Genomic DNA, 22053 nt, shown 5'->3' on the forward strand with positions numbered 1-22053 from the left:
AATACTAATCAAGTGAGTGCTTTGCTGCATAATGCATAAGCAAATTTGATTTATTTTAATTGTGGGCTTGTGAGGAAATTGTTTTGGAGGTCTGACGTATGTAGGTAAGAAAGAAATGAATGAGCAGTGTTGCTTATCTGTGTCCTTCAGACGCCTTTGAGCCTTTTTTTCCTGATGTGTCATTTCTTTCCCCTGTCTGTCTGTTCAGTTTATTACTTTTAGAAACTGTGGAGTACTTATTACTTTGGACCAGCGGTGTCCAACTCTTTTTTTTTTTTTTTTTTTTTTTTTTTTGGGCCAAATCAATATCATGAATGCTCTTAAAGGGCCGGTTGTGTCAGAATGTATTGATAAAACCTGATCACAAACTGTAAAAATATCAATTAATTCTTAAAATGAACTGACATGAGTGAACATTTTTTCACTCCCTCCAGGATTTTGTGATACTTTATGTGATTTTGTGCAGTAAAAATTAAAGTGTTGGTGGTACTAATTTGGAAAAATGTGCGATATTTGCCATAAAAACTGCTTAGTTAATTTCTTTTATGAACTGTGCAGTACTTATTACTGTAAACCAACATTTAGCTTTATGCCTTTAATATCGGAGCAAAACCTAGAGAAACTTGTGTTGGGTTACAAATCTGGAACAAACTTTAAAAGTACCACCTGCTTAACAACCCAGAACAAGAACCAACATTTAGTTTTGTACAAATCTAGAACTCAACCCAGAACAACTGGAACCAACATCTGGTTTGATCAGAACAAGAATCCAGAGAAACCCCTACTAGTTTATAAATGATGGAGTACTTATTCTTATTGAACATTGGGAAAAAATATGTAGTTTAATAGTTTTACCTTTTCGTCTTTTGTTTGTATTTCCTTCTAATTCGTGTAAAGCTCTTTGAACTGCCATGTTGCTGAAAATGTGCTATATAAATAAAATTACCTCAAGTTTTGAGAAAAGTGTTTGAGTATAATGTGATTTAAAAAAAAACATAAACTTTGGGTTCATGCCTAGAGAAATAAGAAAATAATTTTCTTATTTAAAGTAAGAAAATTATTTTAAATCAGTTATATAAAGATCTTTGTCTTGGATTTTGCTCCAAGGATGTAGAAAGCAAATAACTAACTTTGCAAAGCCAAAATAATAAAATGCTACTAATAAAATTCAGAGATCTGCTGTTTGTGGTGGATCGGTGACCAGGCTGACTGCTGTTGCAACTGCATGTTTTTGAGACACGTAACATTAAAATAAAACTGCAAATATATAATTTAGAACTGGATTTCATTTTACCTCATTTTCTGGATCCAGCAGACATATTGGATTTGACAAGAAGTCTTCAAATTCTGACTTCATAGTTTCAGATTTTTGAGCATAACCACGAGAGTTTGGGACTTTTCCACCTCTGTTTGGATAATCATAAACTACATGAACATTAAACTACCAGATAGTCAAAGGGCAGGTAGTTCTACATCAGGCTTTTCCATAATAAATCTACAACTCTTCTCAAAAGTGGCTGTTATTATAGATGTTTAAACAGAATCGCTTTTAGGTCCCATAAAATCTCAGGCATTTTCTGTTTTACAGCACAAGCCTCACGTTAAACTTTCTTGCAAATAAACCATTCAACTCAACAGTTGAATGATTTAAATGTTTATAAACATAAGTTACATCGATCGTTATTAAACGTTTGAGTTGGGAGTTGGTTGCAGCTACTTCCATCGCAGATTCAGTTTTCTCTTTAAACTGAGACAAATCCTGTCTGCCACACAGTTAAAGCGAAGGGCTCAAAACATGCACAGAAGTCATCAAAAAAGCAAAGTGCAGGAATTAACTGAAATTACTCACAACCGCAGTGACCAAGAGCCAATAAAGACGTGACGGAGACACCAAAAACAGCAGGTTTTCTGACTTTGAGGGAAGAAACGCAGACGCAGGGCAGTCGTGGTCATTGGTAAATGAGGCACAGCTGTGACAAGACAGACCAACAACCAGACAACAAATCACTGAATGACAATCACAAATCCAACAAAGGGACCAAAATTATAACAGGAATTACACTCTGACAGCAAAATACTAAATCCAGTTTATGAAATAACCAAAATTCACAATATGTGTTGACAATCCACTGCAGCTAGACGCTGCTACAAAAATCAGATAAACCAGTCAAGTCATTTCAAGTTTAAAACCATTAAAAATGTCGTCATGAGGTCAGAAAACCGTCTAAAACCCTTAATGTGCTCAATTTTCAAAGGATGATTCATTTTTGGCGTTATGGACCAACCGGTTCCACGGGTATTGTTCTTTACTGGTCAACACAACAGTCTGCCATCCAATTGGAACATGTGTGTTTGATTTCTCAGCCAATTTGACTGCATCGTAAACAACTGCCATTCACTGCTTCAAGGGTTACGACCAAGTTTTAAATCACTGCAGTTCAGGACAGAAACAAAACTTCAATCTGGACTGGAGCAATGCAATCAGCTCTGCAGTCAGGTGGTGGACTCTTGTTGTTCACCTGTGGTAATTAGATTAATCTGAGCTGCAGTAAACCTGTGGAACCTGAACGTCAGCGGTGTTAAACTCATCTTCGTTTTGGGTCAAATCAAGATCATGAATGCTCTTAAAGGGCCGGTTGTGCCAGAATGTACTGATAAAACCTGATCACAAACTGTTAAAATATCAATTAATTCTTAAAATTAAATATTACTGAACATCTTTTCAGTACCTTCAGGATTTCGTGATACTTTTTGGGATATTTTTGTAATAAAAATCAATGTGCACTAATTTGGAGATATTTTCGCTTATTTATGATGGTAAATACAACTTTATACAGATCATGGACTATAATCTGACACCAATTAAGGCTGAAGCAGCTGTTTAGTACAAGTAAGAACATTTTTGACAATTCTTGAGAAAAATCTGCAATAAACTCCCAATTATGTATTGGTGTAAAAAAATGCGGGGATTTGTCGATTGTGTGAACTTCCACTATAATTCTCAATAAACTTGAGGGACTGATTGATATAATTTGGCAGTAAACAGATAAAAACTGCATTGATTTGATTGATAATATAAAATGTAAGCACATTTAGAATCTAGAGGGCCACATAGAACGCTATAATGGGCCAGATTTAGCCCACAGGCCTTGAGTTTGACACATGTGTGTTATGTCAGTAAGACAACAGCTCAACTAAGCCTTGCTGTTATACCTTTATTTAACCCTGGTGTGATGCTGGGGGTGTATTAGACCCTGCTAGGCATAACATGGCCTGCTGTTATGGTGGTGGTGTTAATTCATAACAACAAGGAACAGGTTGGCTTCCTCTGTGGTACAGACAGGACGGTGGAGCTAGCTAGCTGTGTTCACTGGGCTGCATGTGCATTTAGCATTAGTTAACCTTTTATGACTTCTGGAAACATTTCTTAATATCTTTAAAATGACAGCAGCACAAACAAAAACATTTTCTGCACAAACGTTTGAGACCAATTTCGTTAGATTTGAAGAAAGTGGGGGTAATTTCACTCGGGTGCTGTTACAATGGCTGCTGGAAAAGACAAATGTTATGTTGCTGTCTTACCATTTAGAGACCGCTTGCTGAATTTTTGTTGGTTGTGCAGGAGGTTCCACTTCTGCTTTTCAAAGCTGTGTTTGTATAACTGCGCATCTGTTTGCAGCCATTTTTACGTGCGAGTGTAAACTTGGGAGGGGTGGGGAGTCGAGGCCAGCAGCAGCTTATTTGGATTTAAAGTGACAAGAAGCCCTAAAATCTCATTATCCAAGAAGGATTTTGTACAAAAAATGTAATGAACATGTTTTGTAAAACCCGTAGCTCTATCCTACCGTAGGATAGAAAGTTCAGAGAAAATACCTGCCCCCCTCATTGCTTTTTGTTTTTTTTGGTCACATTTTAATGTGTCAGATCATAAAACTAAATTCATTAGTGAACAAAAACCCCATAAGTAATTAAATGCTGCTAATGTTTTCTTTAATAAGGGGAAAAAGCTATGCAAACCAACCTGGCACTACATGGAAATGTAATTGCCCCCTAAACATAATAACTGGTTGTTCCACCCTTGGCAGCAACAACTGGCATCAGTTATTACGTTTATGACACCTGGCAACGAGCTTGTGCAGGAATTTCGCCTCGTTTCTTTGCTGAATAGTTTTGATTCGGCCACATCTGAAGGTTATAGAGCAGAAATGGTCTGATTAAGGTCACGCCAAAGCAACATAAAGCTCAGACTTTGAATAGGCCTCTCCCAACCATCCGTTTTATCTCTTTTTAGACTTTTAACCTGAAAGGGCATCAAATCATTGCAAAAGCCAAGAGAGCTTGGGCTTAACTTGGTTGGGTTGACCTTTTTGGTTTTGTTTATTACTGAACTTGCTCAGATACTAAAGCACTAAAAGAGACCCAAGCAATCATACCGCCACCACCATGTTTGACTGACAGTTTGATCGTGTTAGTTTTACGACAGATGTGGAAACTTTCTGAAAGTTTTTTCTCATCAGGAAGCAGAATATTTTACTTATTGTTGCACCATAATTACTGTCTCTAACTGAAGCAAGTGAGGCTTGCAGTGTTATTTATGGTTCTTTTATTACTTCCTGGATGATCCATCAACTCGCTTTGGAGAAAGTTGTGGGTAAATGTATTGATAAAACCCAGAAACAAACCTCTAAAATTTTAGTAAATAGCTGCCCCTGCATCCCATGAATACTTCTTATAGGTAAATAATGCTGAACATCTTTTCACATTGATGTAATTTGGCAAACACAGAAAACTACGGAGGAAGATTACTGCCACTGGAAAGAAAAACTCTGGCTTTTATCTCCTGTGATCAAAAGTCAAAATTCTAAGAAAAGGTAAAGATTTTGACTTTTTTTCCCCCAAAATTCTGAAATTTCTTCTCAGAATTTTGACTTTTGATTGTAGAAGATTAGAGTCATAGTAATTCTAGTAAATTCAGAGGAAATAAAAAAATACTTTTGTGGTCCTAATCTTCTGTTCAAAACTGCTTTAATTTGATTGATAAAATTTTATTTAATGATACAAGGGTTATTTTCAAGGCTGTATTTACATGTCTCTCTGGGCCACTTAAAACTTTATGGCGGATCGGATTTGGCCCTCAGGCCTCGAGTTTGACACACGTGCTGTTATGAAGGCAGAAATGTTTCTCACCAGTGGAACTAGTACTATTTAATCAATAATCAGGAATTATTTACTAAATACAAGCTTCTTTATCTTGTTGAAAGTTTATTTTTGCCTCATACTAATATATTTAAACTGGAAACTAGGCAACAAATACTTGGTAACACTGTGCTGCAGTGTGCAGGCTGAGCTGATTTTATGATTCACATAGTTCTTTTATATCGCTTCTTAAGCAATGAATGCATATTTTGTAAACAGCTTTTTGTGTTTGCTAACATCTATTTGTCTATAATTCAAACACGTTTTATGATCTGAAACATCCAAATGTGACAAAATTGTGCAAAAAATAAACCAAAGCTCAGTAGTTTTCAGTTCTACTTCAGTCAGTTTATTATTATTTGAGAAACTGTAATTTTGCTGAGATATAAATGCTGAATGATGTGTAATTGCATGGTGCATTCAGTCGTTTCGGCTTTCCACTTACACATTCACAGGCTGATGGTGGTGAGCTACATTGTAGCCACAGCAGACTGCGAGAAGCGATATAATTGCTACTATGTGTGTCCATCTCATTAAAAAGCCATACTTAGGGGATCAAGGAGTAAAGTTTGTGTTTAGGTTGTGTGGTTGTTGGAGCGTTTCTCAGTGTGTGTGGGACAGTGAGTTTATTACAGCATCCTGGCCCAATTAGTACCATGAAGGCGTCAACGTGAGAGACTGATGACTGTTTACCTGATCAGGCTTTAAATCTGCTAAAACGGCCGACTGCGATGGTTCAGGTCTACTTCATGACAAACATTACGACCCTGATCGAATAGCAATGCATTTCTGTTTTATGTGATCAGACAGGATAGATTATCTATTGCTTATTCCATAAATAATCATTGAAGCATAAAGTGTTGGCATTTTAAAGATAAAACTGTTTACACTGAATAAAACTTTTTAAATGTTTCTAAGTGCATCGGAGTCAAACTCATTTTCATTTTGGGCCAAATCAAGATCCTGAAAGCTCTTAAAGGGCCGGTTGTGCCAGAATGTATTGATAGAAATCTGTTTACAAACTGTTAAAATATCAATTCATTCTTAAAATTAAATAATTTTATTTAACATCTTTTCAGTCCCTGCACCATTTCATGATACTTTGTGATTTTTGCAATAAAAATACTAATTTTGAAAAATTTAAGCTTATTTATGACAGTAAACGCGACTTTTTATTTCCCCGGCCCGCCGTAGCTTTTTATGTAGCATCTAGATTCTAGACTAAACACTAAATGTGCTTAAATATCATGTTATCAATCAAATCATTGCAGTTTTTAGCCGTTTACTGCCAAATTATATCATTCAGTCCCTCCAGTTTCTTGAGAATTATTGTGGAAATTCAAGCAAAATCAGCAAATCCCCGCACTTTTTTGTAGTAATAGTAACGGAGAGTTTATTGCAGATTTTTCCCATAAATTGTCAAAAACTTTCATGATCTACACAGCGAGTAATAAAAAGTCTCACTTACTGTCATAAATAAGTGCAAATATTTCCAAATTAGTAACACAAAAAAAGATTTTTTTTGCAAATATCACAAAAAGTATCACAAAATCCTGGAGGGACTGAAAAAATGTTCAATAATATTAATTAATTTTAAGAATGTATTGATATTTTAACAGTTTGTGATCAGGTTTTATCAATACATTCTGGCTCAACCGGCCCTTTAAGAGCTTTCAGGATCTTGATTTGGCCCAAAATAAAAGAGTTTGACACCGATGCTCCAGGTAGTTTAGGCGTCCAGGTTTGCTGTTGCTTGTTATCTTGTTTTCTACCCTAACCCTGCCGTAAACTTCTCCACGTTTTTATCTCTTACCACCACCTCGCTGGTGCTGAAGGCTGCTTGTGTGTGAAACGTTGAGCCACGCGTTGCCATGGCGAAAGCATTACTGATATATTAGAATGATTTTGTATTTTGTAACCGCAGGTATAATCACACCTGCGATGCAACGCGTGTGAGCCGGCCTGACAGCCGCAGTAATCTGAAGCAGAACAATGGCCTGCACGTCGTTTTTCAGGGTCACGGTGAACCGGCGTCTTAAAGAGCCTTCAATCTGTGATCCAAAGCTGGTTCTGGACTGGTTTCCTGCTGCGCTGCAACTTCTTCCACTGATTGCATTCAGCCTTCTTTCTGCAAAATCTTTTTGTACCTTTCAGCTGAGAAATAAGGCGAAATTGCTCTTTCTCATACCTTTAAGTTTTCATGAAAGATTATATGCTTTAATGTACATGTGCTACACAAATATTAGTATAAAAAACAAAAGAAGAACCTCTTCAACCTCTTTCTGCAGCCTGAATCATCCCTGCCTTCATGTCTCCTTATAAAGCAGCTCTAATACGGTCATGAATGAGGTGTTATATTATCAACGTTGTTCTGAAAACCGAGGAAAGTAGGATGATCATAAGAAGGAGAACTTTTTAAGTCTTCTTGCATTTCTTTCTCTGTGCAGGTAGTGACAAATATGTCCGTTTCACCAGGCCACATAATAACACGGTTTGATGAAACAAACATCTCTAATGATGATTACTTTAATTACAGCTCAATTTGTCTGTTATCTGCCGTCCACAAACTTTCTGTGAGTTTTCTCATGCAGTTATAAAAATAAAAGTGTTATTGGTCGCCATGGTGAGCTTCTAAGACAAACATGGCAGAATATGATAGTGGAGTGGCTTATTGATTCGAGAGATTTAAAGGTCGCGCTCATAATGTGTCCACCTTTGACCTTTGACTCGTCTTTATGTTCTCTGACGACGCAGACGGTTGAGGCTGAGCAGGGGAGACTGGCGTTTCTCCTCCCGCTGCTGACAGATCGCCTCGTCTTCCTTCCTCCCCCTCAGTTCACTCAAACCTCAACTATTCTGCACAGTCGCTGTGTATTAACGCACCAATCTGAGTTCGTGTGAACTGAAAATTGTGGAAGATCTTTTGAAATATTGTACTTTGGGTCAGGAAATGCATAAAATGGCACATTGCAGATTAATGCTAATTGTAAGCAAATTTTAGACTAGCTAAAACATAATTAATAAACATAATTAGACTAATAGAAGCTCTAATTATGTTTTTTGCCTGATTTATCTGGCAGAATTATTTTTAAAAACCTAGATTTTGACATATTTAGAGAGCTTGGGGCTTATCTTAGATAAGCAGGGCGTCTGTAGAAATGTTTCTGCAAGGATTCTTCTAGAATAAATTCACTAAATTGAGAATTACACTAAATCTGCTATCCAGACTCTGAACTCTAAACCTTCACATCCATTTCACTCAATATGAACCAAAAGAGAATTGCTGAGAAATTTGATTTCTCAACAATTGTACTAATATGCTACACTAAATAACATTTTTTTATTTCGTCATTGTTTTTAAGGTGAGCATGAGTGACTATACTTATTGATTTCAGATGCCTGGTTTAGCCTTGTTGCTGAATCAGATGTTAAAATCTGGTGGATTGTGTTGAATTGAACACTGATTAACAGGTTTAATTTTTAAATTGTTGAAAAATCTAATATTAATCTATTCACATTGGATCTTTCGCTTAAAGCCAATATTAAGAGATAATAGGCGTTTTCATCCTGTTGCTCTCACTGGTCAGGAAACATTTTCTTGATATAACTGAGCAAATATACATATTGAATAAAACAAAATGAAGTTTTGTGTAAATGTGTGAGACGTTTTCTATTTTTAGTTGGCTAAAATACGGATAGATTTATAAAGAAATCACATCAAAGCGATCAAAATAACTATTTATTAAGGATGTTTTGGTGTCTGATACGGACATATTATTCAGGTCCTACTTTAAAATATTATTCAAATTATTACCATATATGATCCTTAAATCTCAGAATAAACTACATTTCATCGGTTTCATGTGGTCTCTATGAAAGTCATTATGTTCCTTTAATTTGTTCCAGCATTTTTTACAAAACAGTTAGAAATATATCCAACTCAACACATGCATCCATTTGCTAAAGTGCTAGGCTAATGCTAGCATCTGTTCTCTGTTTTGATATTACTTGTTGTGTAACTGGACCATTTCACTCATGGGCGTAGGTTTGGGTATGGACGGTCGTGACATGTCACGACCAATATTCAAGGGATATAAAATAGTCCCGACCAATTTTTGCCATATTAATTAAAAAAAAAAAAACATATGTATTTTTTAACAAAAACAAAATAAATAAACGAAAATCTACATTGATTAATTTAATATTTCAATATACTACGCAGTGGTAGCATTCATTTTAAATGCTGGTGAGTTGGCGAGTAAGTTGTAAGGTCCCACCAAAACTTAGACCAAACCTACGCCCTTGATTTCACTGCAGCCTTTTAGTCGAGTTTCTCATTTTATGAGAACCTCCTTTCATCACTTTGTGTTTGGCGATGCTCACAACTTCTCCGTGGTGGGCTGATGTGGTTTCGGCCCCCGGGGAGTTTTGGGAGAGCGGACCCTGCCCTCTTACGCGACTTCCCAGCCCGTCTGGAGGCAGCGTGGGTGCTGGGAGAAGAGGTTAACCGGTGCAACCTGTGAGCAGGCTGTGGTTTAGACGCTGTGGGGAAATGTTTGCTAAATTGGCTTCTTCGACAAACTTTTCTCACACTCTTTTGATAAACACCACCATCTCCTGCCTGACCTCTACTCCTATCAGTGCTCATTCTCGCTATACCTTTAACTCTGATGGTTGGGAAGCCTTGGTGTAATTACCCTAACTACATCTCCCTCGTTAGAGTCCTGTGGTGGAGGCTACCAACTGTATGTCGCCTCCAGTAAGCAACCCCGAACCTCATCCAGACATAACCTTGAAAGACATTCTTTTCTGCCAAATTCATTACCATCCACTTGATCTCAGCTTTTAATAAATGTTTGTTTATAACAAGAATTAAATGCAATTTAAATTAACACCCAGACCTTCCAACAGCATGGTGCAATTCACTTTAACCTTTACGCCTGAAATTAGGGAAATCTGCAATCACGCTGTGAACTCTGTTATTGCACACAAACCCCAGTTTAATTAAGGCCTAATCCACACGTAGCCTGATATCTGGGAAACTGAATAGATTTTTATACATTTTGTCTTTTATTCACAATGTCACGAAAATGATTATTAATAATCGCAGAGGCACAATGTCGTTCAACATCCACATACTTGCTTTGGCTCTATTCCCATTTTACAATGTCTTGTGTTTCATTAATTCTGTATTCTAACACGGTATTTAAAAGTAGTTCAACCTCTTTGTCTGTCCACACAAATGAACCTCCTGGCTCCATATTTAACTCCTAACAGGAAGTTGTTGTTGTTTTGAGGGATTGTGATAGGCTAACATAGGTTTTAGCTTTGCCCTACACTGCCCCCTATGGGTTCGGCATGTTTAAAACATCGCTCTGCGTGTAAATCAGCGGATTCGTGTGGATGAACACTATTTTCAAAACCTATGTGTACAATACTATTTTTTCAAATGATGTGGTGGAGATATTTATTTCTATAAAAATCCGGCTATGTACATACAAGGCCTAAATCTACAACTAACTCTATGGGACAGCGACATGTTAGGGCTGTTATAGATGGAAAAAAACAAAGCAATAGTAAAATTCTGAGAAAACAACTGAGAGAAGAAATTTCTGACAGTAATCTCAAAAATTTTCTGGAAAAAAACTCAGAAATTTCTAAGTTGGAAAAGTCAAAAACATGCAAGAAAAAACTAGAAAATTCTGATTGTCAGAAATGTTCTAGAAAAACTCAGAAATGTATGAGTTTGAAAAGTTGAACATTTCTGAGATTTATCTAATAATTTCAGAGTTTTTTATCTAAACTTTACTCCTTTTTTTGGTATTGACAATGGACCCAACACACTGTCATACATAGGCATTTATCTGGAAGTGTTATACAATAAATTTCTGGATAACCAGGAATAAATAAACCATATACCAGATAAAGCTGCAGGTCTTATTAAGTTCCAGCTTTGTTTGAGTCTCCTTGAGGTTTTTAATCGTTATTTTTTATAATAACTGGATGTTTTGTTTTGGGGAGAGTCGATGCTTTTGACCATAAGTGCAAAGAACTAGATCCAAAAATAGAAAATCAATGCTTATGGTCAAAAAGGCAGTTTAGTCTAATGCATGACCAGGTGAGTGGACCCAGGCACTCTCAAAAAAAATCTAATCCAATTATTATCAGAATAATGGCTGGGATCGATTGGTGTGGGAGGCCAAAGGGTGCAGAGGTGGGGCTGTTCTGGGGATGACCTCTTCCCACTTTTAGACTGATTGGGTGTGGTGGAGAAATCCCAGTCCATATGACTCGGTGTAGGCTGGTGTGTCAGCTGCATCCACTGTGGGCTTGCCTTATTAACTTATCCAGGAAGAGGGCACTGCAGTGGAGCCTTTTAGGGGGACACTGCAGGAATAGAGGAGGGGAAAGCAGCTCTGCTAAACTCAATTTGTAATTTAATCCAGGGTGCTGCCATCGATTGAGATCTGCTCCTGTAATAGCAGCCAAGCAGTGGCTGGGCAAGAGATAAGACTTGCTACAACTGTTCATCTTTAATACCAGGCTGGCCTTACAAAGAGGAACAGAACAACATGTACAGAGATTTTACACAAAGCCTGCAGTTTGAGCTGCAATGGGATGGCTTACATCAAAATATAATCATGTCTTAAAACTGCCTACTCATTCTGAGTCACGGATTCAATGCAGAAATGCTGCTCACTGCAAAAATACAAAATTTTACCAAGTATTTTGGTTTAGTCTCTATTGAAAATATCTTACTGCCCTTGAAATAAGACAAAATGAACATGCAAGTAATTTTTAAGCAAGAAATGGGAGCTCGTTTTAAGTCAATAATTCCTGATTGTTGATTGAAAAAGAAGTACTAGTTCCACTGGCGCTGTTGCCTAGCAACCCCAGCCAAGCCCAGCCCGTTACCTAGCAACCCAGTTTGAGTTCCGCTGGCATATTATTTCACTTTGAAAAGTATCTAGTTATAAGTGAAATAATCTGCCAATAGAACTAGTACTTTTTATCAATTTTAAGCAATTATTTCCTGAAACAAGTTCCTATAGCTTGTTTCAGAACAAGCTAAGTTAAAACTAACTTAAAGTTACTTTTAAGTTAGTTTTGTCTTATTTTAAGTGTATTTGCACTAGAAACTAGACTAAAAACTTGGTAAGTTTTTGTGTTTTTGCAGTGTTCATGGATGCTTTTCTTCCAATCACTAAATTTAAGCTATTTTACAAATAATAGACAAAAATTAAGTCTTTCTATATGCAACCTAGTATAGACGTACTCCATTAGAGAAATACAGTCTGTGTTTCTGCAGACTAATTAGTGTGAGAGCTGAATGCCATTGTTTGCCACTTTTTTATTTGTTAAAATCTTTCGACGCTATGCTTTATCTTTGTTCCCTTTTACAATTAAACACTTCATTGAGATTGTCTATCATAAAATGTTTGTGGTTGTGGCCTGACAAAATTTTGAAAAAGTACAAAAGTTAAGTACTTCTGTATATATCATGCAAAAACCCACAAATTTGTCTTTTTTTAAATGTCAGACATCTGAGCACTAACCCTGTGATTTGATATAGCAAGCTATGCCTTTCATGCTAAATTCTTATATAATGCTCTGATCCAACTTTAAAAAATCAACAAGTCCCCGCACTTTTTTTGCACTAATACATAATTGGGAGTTTATTGCAGATTTTTCTCAAAAATTGTCAAAACTTTCTTACTTGCACTAAACAGCTGCCTCAGCCTTAATTGATGTCAGGTTATAGTCCATGATCTTTATAAAAAGTCACATTTACCGTCATAAGTAAGCACAAATATCACAAATATTTCCAAGTTAGTACCATAAAAACTTTGATTTTTATTACAAAAAAATAGCAAAAAGAATCACGAAATCCTGGAGGGACTAAAAGATGTTCAATAGTATTATTTATTGAAGAATTGTAAGAATTCATTAATATTTTAACAGTTTGTGAACAGGTTTTATCATTACATTCTGCAATAACCAGCCCTTTAAGAGCTTTCATGATTTTGATTTGGCCCAAAACAAAAATTTGTTTCACACCGCTATCCTACAACATTTTCAAAATGTAAATATCTGATAAGAATAGTTTATTTCATAAACAGGTAACCTGAGCTTGTAATCATGAAACTGATACTTATTTTAATGCAAATAGTGAGAACCCCTCTGGTCTCGGACCAGGAGGCCATTGTCTCCTTAAAGCCCCCAGGCCTGAAAGTGCCGTCTTTTTCTTCTTTCTGTAACACAATAACTAATCATGGCGACACCATCCATTCACCTCTGCTGCATTTGATCTGAGATTAGTTCCTGGGAGACGGGGATGTGCTAACTACCAGCTGTCAGCTCGCTCTGGTTAGCTCCCCCCTGCAGTAGGGAGGAGGTTTACATCCGTCATGGATAAAGCTCCACGGCTCCGCTCCTATCCGCACCTTTTGCTCCCCCACATATGAACGTGATTGCTGAAAAGCCAAGGGCATTGTCATGGATTAGTGTGGGTGGTGGATTTTGATGGATTTCTCTGTCTTGTCAGATGGGTGGTAAAATTTTTTTCTTTTTTTCCCCACCAACTGTATGAAGTTTTTTTTTTTTTTTCCTTGACAAAAACAAGATCTGTTTAGACAGGGTAAGATAAACTACACTGGTGTAATTAGACTCTGCAAACACTTTGGTTGAACTGTTTGCCACATGGTGCCATGAAAGCCTTTTGTATTTATATGTTCTGCCATTGGTAAGGGGCGAAAGGGAAAGTACATGGGAGGCATTTCTTTTTTTTTTATGGGTTGCATTTTCCCCTTGCAAAACCCCAAATACATCTTGGGTTACTTTGGAAAAAAGAATAATTCATCTCTTAAAGACGTAGCCCGTCTTGAAGGTTTTCTACTCGCCTCTGTAATAAAAGGTTTGACATTATTGTTTGACCTACTGGAGCCCTATGCTTTCACACAGATTCCATAATTTTATTTCCCATGGGAGACGGGGGAATACGGTAAAGACAGGCCTAATGTCGGACCAAGACCTGGAGGAAGTCCTGTTGGCTTATAAATTATGGAGTACTTAGCAACCCAGAACAAGAATCAAACATGAAGAACCAACATTTAGCTTTATACTTTGCTAATCTAGAACAAACATAAAAAATACTACTACCTTACAAATTGTGGTGCATGAAAATGCATTTTAGTTATTGCTAAATCAACCTTCCAACTATGGGGGAATTTTTCTGCCATAATTCGAGAGCACACATTTTCAGTCTGAAAGCAGGAGTTTATGTCTTTCTACTCGAAACGTGTAATGCTTGCAGTCAAAACTTCTGCTCTCTCCCAAATATTCACTCTGCTTTCTCATACCTTTCTCCTGGCGCTCAAAACTTGTCTCTGCTCGGATCAAATCTCCGCTAGCAAACCCTCATTTTCTGCTCGTGCTTGGAACAGAAAAGGACCGTTGCCTGGCAACCTCTCAGCCAATAGAATGAAAGTATTATACTGGGTGCGTTTGTTTCCTTCTACTGGGTGTCCCTGTGTGTCTGCTATCGTTCGTAGCAACCTACAAAAACTCACTGGATGTAGGGAGTAGGGATGCAGGATTGTCTTAACATAAAGACAATCCTGCTAAGTTATGCATACTCTAACTCAGGGGTGACAAACTCATTTTAATTTTGTGCCGTATCAAAAATCTGAATGTTCTTAAAGAGCTGGTTGTGCCAGAATGTATTGATAAAACCCACTAAACTGTTAAAATATTAATAAATATCTGTTTATTTCAGCATTCAGTAAGCATTTCTTAAAATTAAATAATATTGAACATCTTTTCACACTGGTCAAAAAATGTGGGAATCTGTAGATTTTGTGAGTTTTGCAGATTTGTCGAAAAACTGGAGGGACTAACTGATGTAAACTGGAGTCTAGAGGGTCACATAAAAAGCTACAGTGGGCCACATTTGGCCCCTGTACTTTGAGTTTGACACATGTACTCTGACAGTCCAAAGTTTCTGTGCAGCCTTACCCAGATTTCTGACTCTACAGTTTTTATGGCTTCCATGTGTTTCATGGTTGGTTTTGGGCTTGGAGGGAAAGAATTGATCCCTAAAGAAACGGAGCGCTTCAGTTCTCCATCTGCTCCCCCGTTGCTTCAACGACGGCCTTAATGCTTATTCACCCATTTATTTCTTCAGGAATGTTTGCAGATGCAAACACCATGCTCCTATTTTCACGGCATATCCTCTACAAATGTAAGAAGACTGGTATCAGTTGCACTTCTGCACAGGCAAAAGGATTTACTGCTTATTATCGAAACTAAGATGCAGAATGAAGCTCTGGGCTGATTTCCCTGTAATTTCAGTACTGAAAGTTGAGACAGTATTTATGGAAAATGACTAAACAGTCAATTGATTCCTCATGTGACTAACCTCTTCACTGGTTCACCACCATTTCTGATTATTGTAAGCATTTGGAATCAGCTGCTGTATTAAGGGATGATTTTAAGTGCTGTGTTCAGGCTTTCCATGTTACTTTATAAGGTGCCATGAAACCTTATTTGACAGTTTTCTTCTGTTTTTATGTTTCATCACACTAGAATGTGGAGAAAGTCTTTTGTAACAGTTGAGGGGTCATGTCATAGCAAAAATTCCCAGTGAAAATTAAGTTCAAATATCAATGGGCGGCATGGAGAAGCATCGTTTTTGATGACATGTTGAAGGGAGAGTGTCGGAAAAGAGTAGGAGCTTCTTAAAGCGACAGAGACCAATTTCAAGGAGTCAAATTCAAGTCTATAATGCAAAGTCAAATTTATTTAAAGTTGTTTTGGATATAAACAGCATTTATCATAACACGAGGTAAAATCTGAAAAAGTATAAAATGGCACAATTTCATTGGAAAAATATTATTTCCCCCCTTAATTAAATAATCATTAGAAATTTGCATCTTACATTTGTTATGATTTGGACCATTAGGGGGAAAAATTATGGGAATAAAATCAGAAAATTATGAGAATAAAGTCATATTATGAGAGAAAAACCATTTGAGAATAAAGTCGTAATATTTCAACATTATTCTCAAAATATTCTGACTTTATTCTAAAACTATTGTCTTCATTCTCAATATAATATCACTTTATTTAAAAAGATATTATGACTTTATTTTAAAAATATCACTTTATTCTCAAAATATTATTACTTTATTCTCAAACTATTGTCTTCATTCTCAATATAATATCACTTTATTTAAAAAAATATTATGACTTTATTTTAAAAATATTATCACTTTATTCTCAAAATATTATGACTTTATTCTTGTAGTTTAATTGTGTTTTTCTTCTTAGCATGGCCCTAACGCTCCATTGTAGATTTTAACTATCTAAGAAGGAAAATACAAATTTATTACACTGCTATTTGACAGTAATTTTTATTTATTTTTTTGTAAATAATCTGCATTTTTCTCTTGCCACCATTTTATCCAAGCTCGTATTCTTTTGCGTTTTATTCTTTGGCTGATCTGTCACAATGTCAAGCTGGGAAAGATGTTTTCAGCACCATCGCACGCTGTCAAGCCCAGGCCTGGTGATTTAGAGCATGTGGATCGGCCGCTGCTGTGAGGGGAGGAAGGAGTTCGAATTGGAACCGGTTCGCTTCGACACGGGTCACTGGCTAATGCGAAGGCCCTGGGAGGAAGTGGAAAGATTTTCACATTTCTCAAGGTTTATTTTTTCTCTTGATGGCGGGTGAAGGGTGCGTGGTTTACAGGTTTCAGTTAAATGTGATGGATCAAACAGTCTGGAAAATAAACACACACTCTCAGTGAGACTTTGTCATTCTCCTTATTGGTCATGGAGTAATTCACTCCACCAGTTGAGCACATGCGAGCAGGAACACACACACACACACACACGTTGCAGCAGCACCCTTTCCTCCAAACAAACAGCCAGATGAAAGCTCAGGTCCGTGACAGTCAGCTCTCCCCTAATTAGCCGACCCGTGCTAATGGATCGTTCATTACTGCAGCGTTACCGAGACATGCCTGGATGTTTTTTATTTTTTTGTTCATGACGTTATCCATGCCTGGCTGTCGGCTTCACTGAGACTTTCTGCTGCTCTGTTGGTGACAAAATGACTTATAGGCTGGAAGTGAGAGAACTGGAGGCTGATAAATCTACTGGATTATTAAAACGAACATTTTATTTAAAGAAAAAGTTAGGACTTGATTAATACTAAAAGAAGGCTATTACAAGGCTCCACTTGCAGTGTGACTTGATGAATGACTAAGTAGCACTCGTGGATTTTATATAATACTGTTCACGCTGCTAAAAATAGAAACCTTACAAAGTATTTTTGCTTCAGTTTCTAATGCAAACATCTTAGTGCATTCAAAATAAGACAGAACTTAATTAAAAGTAGCATTTCAGCAAGAAATATGAGCTTCTTTTCTGTAAATAAATCTTGAATATTGATGAAACGTATTCGTTCCACTAGCAGATTATTTCACTAATAAGACCTTTTTCCCCGACATTATGAGTGAAATAATCTGCCAGTGGAGCCACACTGTCAAACACCTGAAGGTGGTTTAACTTGAAAATTAAACTCCACCTGCTGCCTTAAAAATGCCCCTAAAACCAACAAGAAAATAGTTTTGGTTTTAACTCAGAAATTAAAGTTCACAAAGTTGATTTAACGACAAAAGACAAGTTGTCTAAACTTTATTTTTTAAGTTCATTAATCTTGAGTTGAGTTTTAACTTAATGCTGCAATTTAAACCAAATAATTAATTCATAATATGCAAGAAAAAAACTAGCAAAAGAACATGACTCTGATCTTCTCCCTCACATTGTCAAGTTAATATAATAACTTATTTTATTTCTGAATAATTTAAATTCTTGTTTCAAGTTGCATGAACAAAATTTCTGGTCTGATGAATTTGATTAAACATCACAATGAATTCGGCTCAGAATCATTTTGTCAGGATCTGTGTTTTTCTGTGTCCTTAAGTCTCTTCGTTGTCCTGTCCTCCCCTTGATTGTTCCCAGGTGTGTCTCGTTTCTGTGATTACCCTCCCGTGTATTTAACTCCACCTGTGTTCCTTGTTCCTCGTCGGGTCCTCGTCAATGTCTAGCCTTGTTGTCGTCAGTGTTTCCATGTGCCTGCTGTTCGTTGTTGGACTTATTTATTATTAAAATCTTCATATTCATCTGACCTGGGTCCGCTGCATCTGCCTCACCACTCTCACCACCCGCACTTCATGACAGAAGGACCCGACCAAACCGAATGGTGAGAAAGCAGCTCATGACCCAGCACGACCAAGAGGCATGGTTCCAGCAGCAGTTGGAGTTGGCTCAGCGGGATCTCTACAAGGACGTAGAGATCCTGCCATCTCCGCTGCTGCTGGAGGAGATGGGACTGGACTCGGACTACACCCTGGCGATTAACAAATGTCTGATCCCACCAGTCACCACCCCAAAGCCCTCCGGATTCGGCCCCCGCCGTTACTCACGCCGGGGGAGACAGCGACGTGAGCCGCCGGTGAACCCGGCCCCTCGTCGCCTTCCGGATCCGTCACCTCCGCTGTCAGCCCGGAGACGGCGACGTGAGCCGCCGGCAGACCCGGCCCCTCGTCGCTTTCCGGTACCGCCACCTCCGCTGCCCGCTCGGAGACAGCGACGTGAGCCGCCGGTGCACCCGGCCCCTAGTCGCTTTCCGGAGCCGCAGCCAGCCCCAAGGCTTCGCCCCGGCTCGCCTCCGCAGCCGGTTCCCAGGCTTCGCCCCGGCTCGCCTCCGCAGTCGGTTCCCAGGCTTCGCCCCGGCTCGCCTCCGCAGCCGGTTAACAGGCTTCGCCCCGGCTCGCTTCCGCAGCCGGTTCCAAGGCTTCGCTCCGGCTCGCCTCCGCAGCCGGTTCCAAGGCTTCGCTCCGGCTCGCCTCCGCAGCCGGTTCCCAGGCTTCGCCCCGGCTCGCCTCCGCAGCCGGTTCCCAGGCTTCGCCCCGGCTCGCCTCCGCAGCCGGTTCCCAGGCTTCGCTCCGGCTCGCCTCCGCAGCCGGTTCCAAGGCTTCGCTCCGGCTCGCCTCCGCAGCCGGTTCCAAGGCTTCCCGGCTCGCCTCCGCAGCCGGTTCCGAGGTTTCGCCCTGGACTTCCCCCAGAGACTCCCTGCGTTCCTCCAGAGACTCCCTGTGTTCCTCCTGAGACCCTGACCTTCTGCGTTCCTCCTGAGACCCTGACCTTCTGCGTTCCTCCTGAGACCCTGACCTTCTGCGTTCCTCCTGAGACCCTGACCCTCTGCGTTCCACCTGAGACCCAGACCCTCTGCGTTCCTCCTGAGACCCAGACCCTCTGCGTTCCTCCTGAGACCCAGACCCTCTGCGTTCCTCCTGAGACCCAGACCCTCTGCGTTCCTACCGAGACTCAGACCCCCAGCGTTCCTACTGAGACTCAGACCCCCAGCGTTCCTCCTGAGACCCTGACCTTCTGCTTTCCTCCTGAGACCCTGACCTTCTGCGTTCCACCTGAGACCCAGACCCTCTGCGTTCCACCTGAGACCCAGACCCCCTGCGTTCCAACTGAGACCCCTGTGCTCCACCAGAGACCCTGCCTCGGGGGGCTCGTCGTCGCCGTCTGTGGGCGGCCCCCGGAACTCCTCGTCGCCACCTCCAGCGCCACGGGCGACCGCCGGACCGCCTCCGGGGTTCCCGCCTCCAGCGCCGCGGACGGCCGCCGGACCGCCTCCGGGGTTCCCGCCTCCAGCACCGCGGACGGCCGCCGGACCGCCTCCGTGGTTCCCGCCTCCAGCGCCGCGGACGGCCGCCGGACCGCCTCCGTGGTTCCCGCCTCTGGGGTTCCCGCCTCTGGGGTTCCCGCCTCCAGCGCCTCGGACGGCCGCCGGACCGCCTCTGTGGTTCCCGCCGCCGCGGACGACCGCCGGACCACCTCTGTGGTTCCCGCCGCCGCGGACGACCACCGGACCACCTCTGTGGTTCCCGCCGCCGCGGACGACCGCCGGACCACCGCCGGACCACCTCCGTGGTTCCTGCCTCCTTTGCCTCCGCCCACCCTGTGGGTAGTTTTTTGTTGTTTTTTGGACTCTTGGCCCTTCCTGTGTTTCCGCCCACAATGGTGGGTTGTTTTTTGTTTTTTTCTGGACTCTGGCCCCCCGTCCAGCGCCCCTCCGCCCACCCTTGTTGTGTTTTTGTTTTGTGGGCGTCTGGTAGCCGCCCTTGAGGGGGGGGTACTGTCAGGATCTGTGTTTTTCTGTTTATTTAGAGTTTTCTGTGTCCTTAAGTCTCTTCGTTGTCCTGTCCTCCCCTTGATTGTTCCCAGGTGTGTCTCGTTTCTGTGATTACCCTCCCGTGTATTTAACTCCACCTGTGTTCCTTGTTCCTCGTCGGGTCCTCGTCAATGTCTAGCCTTGTTGTCGTCAGTGTTTCCATGTGCCTGCTGTTCGTTGTTGGACTTATTTATTATTAAAATCTTCATATTCATCTGACCTGGGTCCGCTGCGTCTGCCTCACCACTCTCACCACCCGCACTTCATGACACATTTAGTGTAAACAGGACATTAAAATAAATATTTGCCTTAATAAAACAAGAGACAGATCAATGTAGCGCGTTTCCATCTACAACAACATGCCGCAAAGCATTCTGGGAAATAGTTCCCACTCCTGTCTTTTTCTTCTTTCAGTTTTTTAAGTGCTAACCTAAAAACTCTTGGAGGTTTGACAAAATTAATAAAATGCCAGCATAACTTTCCACTGTAAGTCTATCTTTCACAAACTCACACAAAATCTAAAACTCACTGAATTTATTGAACTTAGAAAGTAGAATACAGTAGAAACAACTAAATGCAGCTCAAATGTTTTACAGTGTAGTAATATTTCATCAATATCAACTGTACTAAGATATCTGCACAAGAAACCAGACCAAAATTACTTAGTAAGATTTGTGCTTTTTGCTGTGCATTACACACATTTGAATTTCAATTTAAATTATTTACTATTTATGTGTTTTCATAGTATTTCTGTTTCTGATTATTGTTTTCTTCTCTTCATACTTCATCAATCAGGCAAGTGAAGGTCAAATAAAGACGTTCAAGGACTTCTTTGAAAACTAGCACGACTGTAACTATTACAGTCATATAATTCAGTCTTTTGTTGTGTAATTGTTGATGCTATTTCAGTTTTTTACCAGGCATTGCATTCAGTTGAGTAGATTTGTGCATGAAGGGTTTTTTTTTAATAAAAACTCAGAAATTGTCTAACCCAAACAAAGAATGTCGTCACAATCTTTTGTGTTCCTCGGCTGATTTTATTGAATAATTCATAAATTATTCAGTTTGCAGGATTTAATTCCTTTGGATGGCGTCAGCAGAAGCTGTAATTACGCATCGTCCTTTACAGAGTCTCAGCTGAGAGAAACTTGAATTTCCGTTGATAACCCGGAGTCCGTGCCAAGTCGTGAGGACTTTCCCATCTGTTTTTTCAGACCCAGATTCGAGAAGCACCATTTCTGCAGGTCTAATTAGCGAGCGCTATCGCTATGCTCTGTAGCGCCTGAGTGCGTAGCGTGCTTCTTCCAATTTTAAACGGTCGCTGATCTTTTTCCATCACCTTCTTCATTAAGACTGAAAACTAATTTAATTTCTTCTCATTTCACGTGGTAATATGAGATGGACATGCACAAAGACCACACATTTAAAAAATCTGAATTCTAATGTGGATATATTTACATAAACTGAATAAAGAGACAAGTTTTTTTTTCTCACTGTTGAACATTAAATTAGACCAAATATTTCCAGCTTTAGGTCAGTTAAAATCACCAGAATTATTTCTAATTCAATTGTTTACATATATTTGGTCAGTATCATAATAACCC

At 39.6% G+C, this 22053-nt stretch overlaps 1 long non-coding RNA gene across 1 annotated transcript; it reads right to left on the minus strand.

Moving 5' to 3' along the window:
* Positions 1–548: 548 nt before the first annotated feature.
* LOC116735092 (uncharacterized) lies at positions 549–15164 on the minus strand. The gene is made up of 3 exons (XR_004342327.1): positions 15023–15164; positions 6744–6749; positions 549–560 (listed from the first exon to the last, which is right to left on the minus strand). It is a non-coding gene; the product is annotated as an uncharacterized LOC116735092 (long non-coding RNA).
* Positions 15165–22053: the final 6889 nt, after the last annotated feature.

This window comes from Xiphophorus hellerii, chromosome 16 (assembly GCF_003331165.1).
Source record: "Xiphophorus hellerii strain 12219 chromosome 16, Xiphophorus_hellerii-4.1, whole genome shotgun sequence".
NCBI classification, from domain to species: Eukaryota; Metazoa; Chordata; class Actinopteri; order Cyprinodontiformes; family Poeciliidae; genus Xiphophorus; species Xiphophorus hellerii.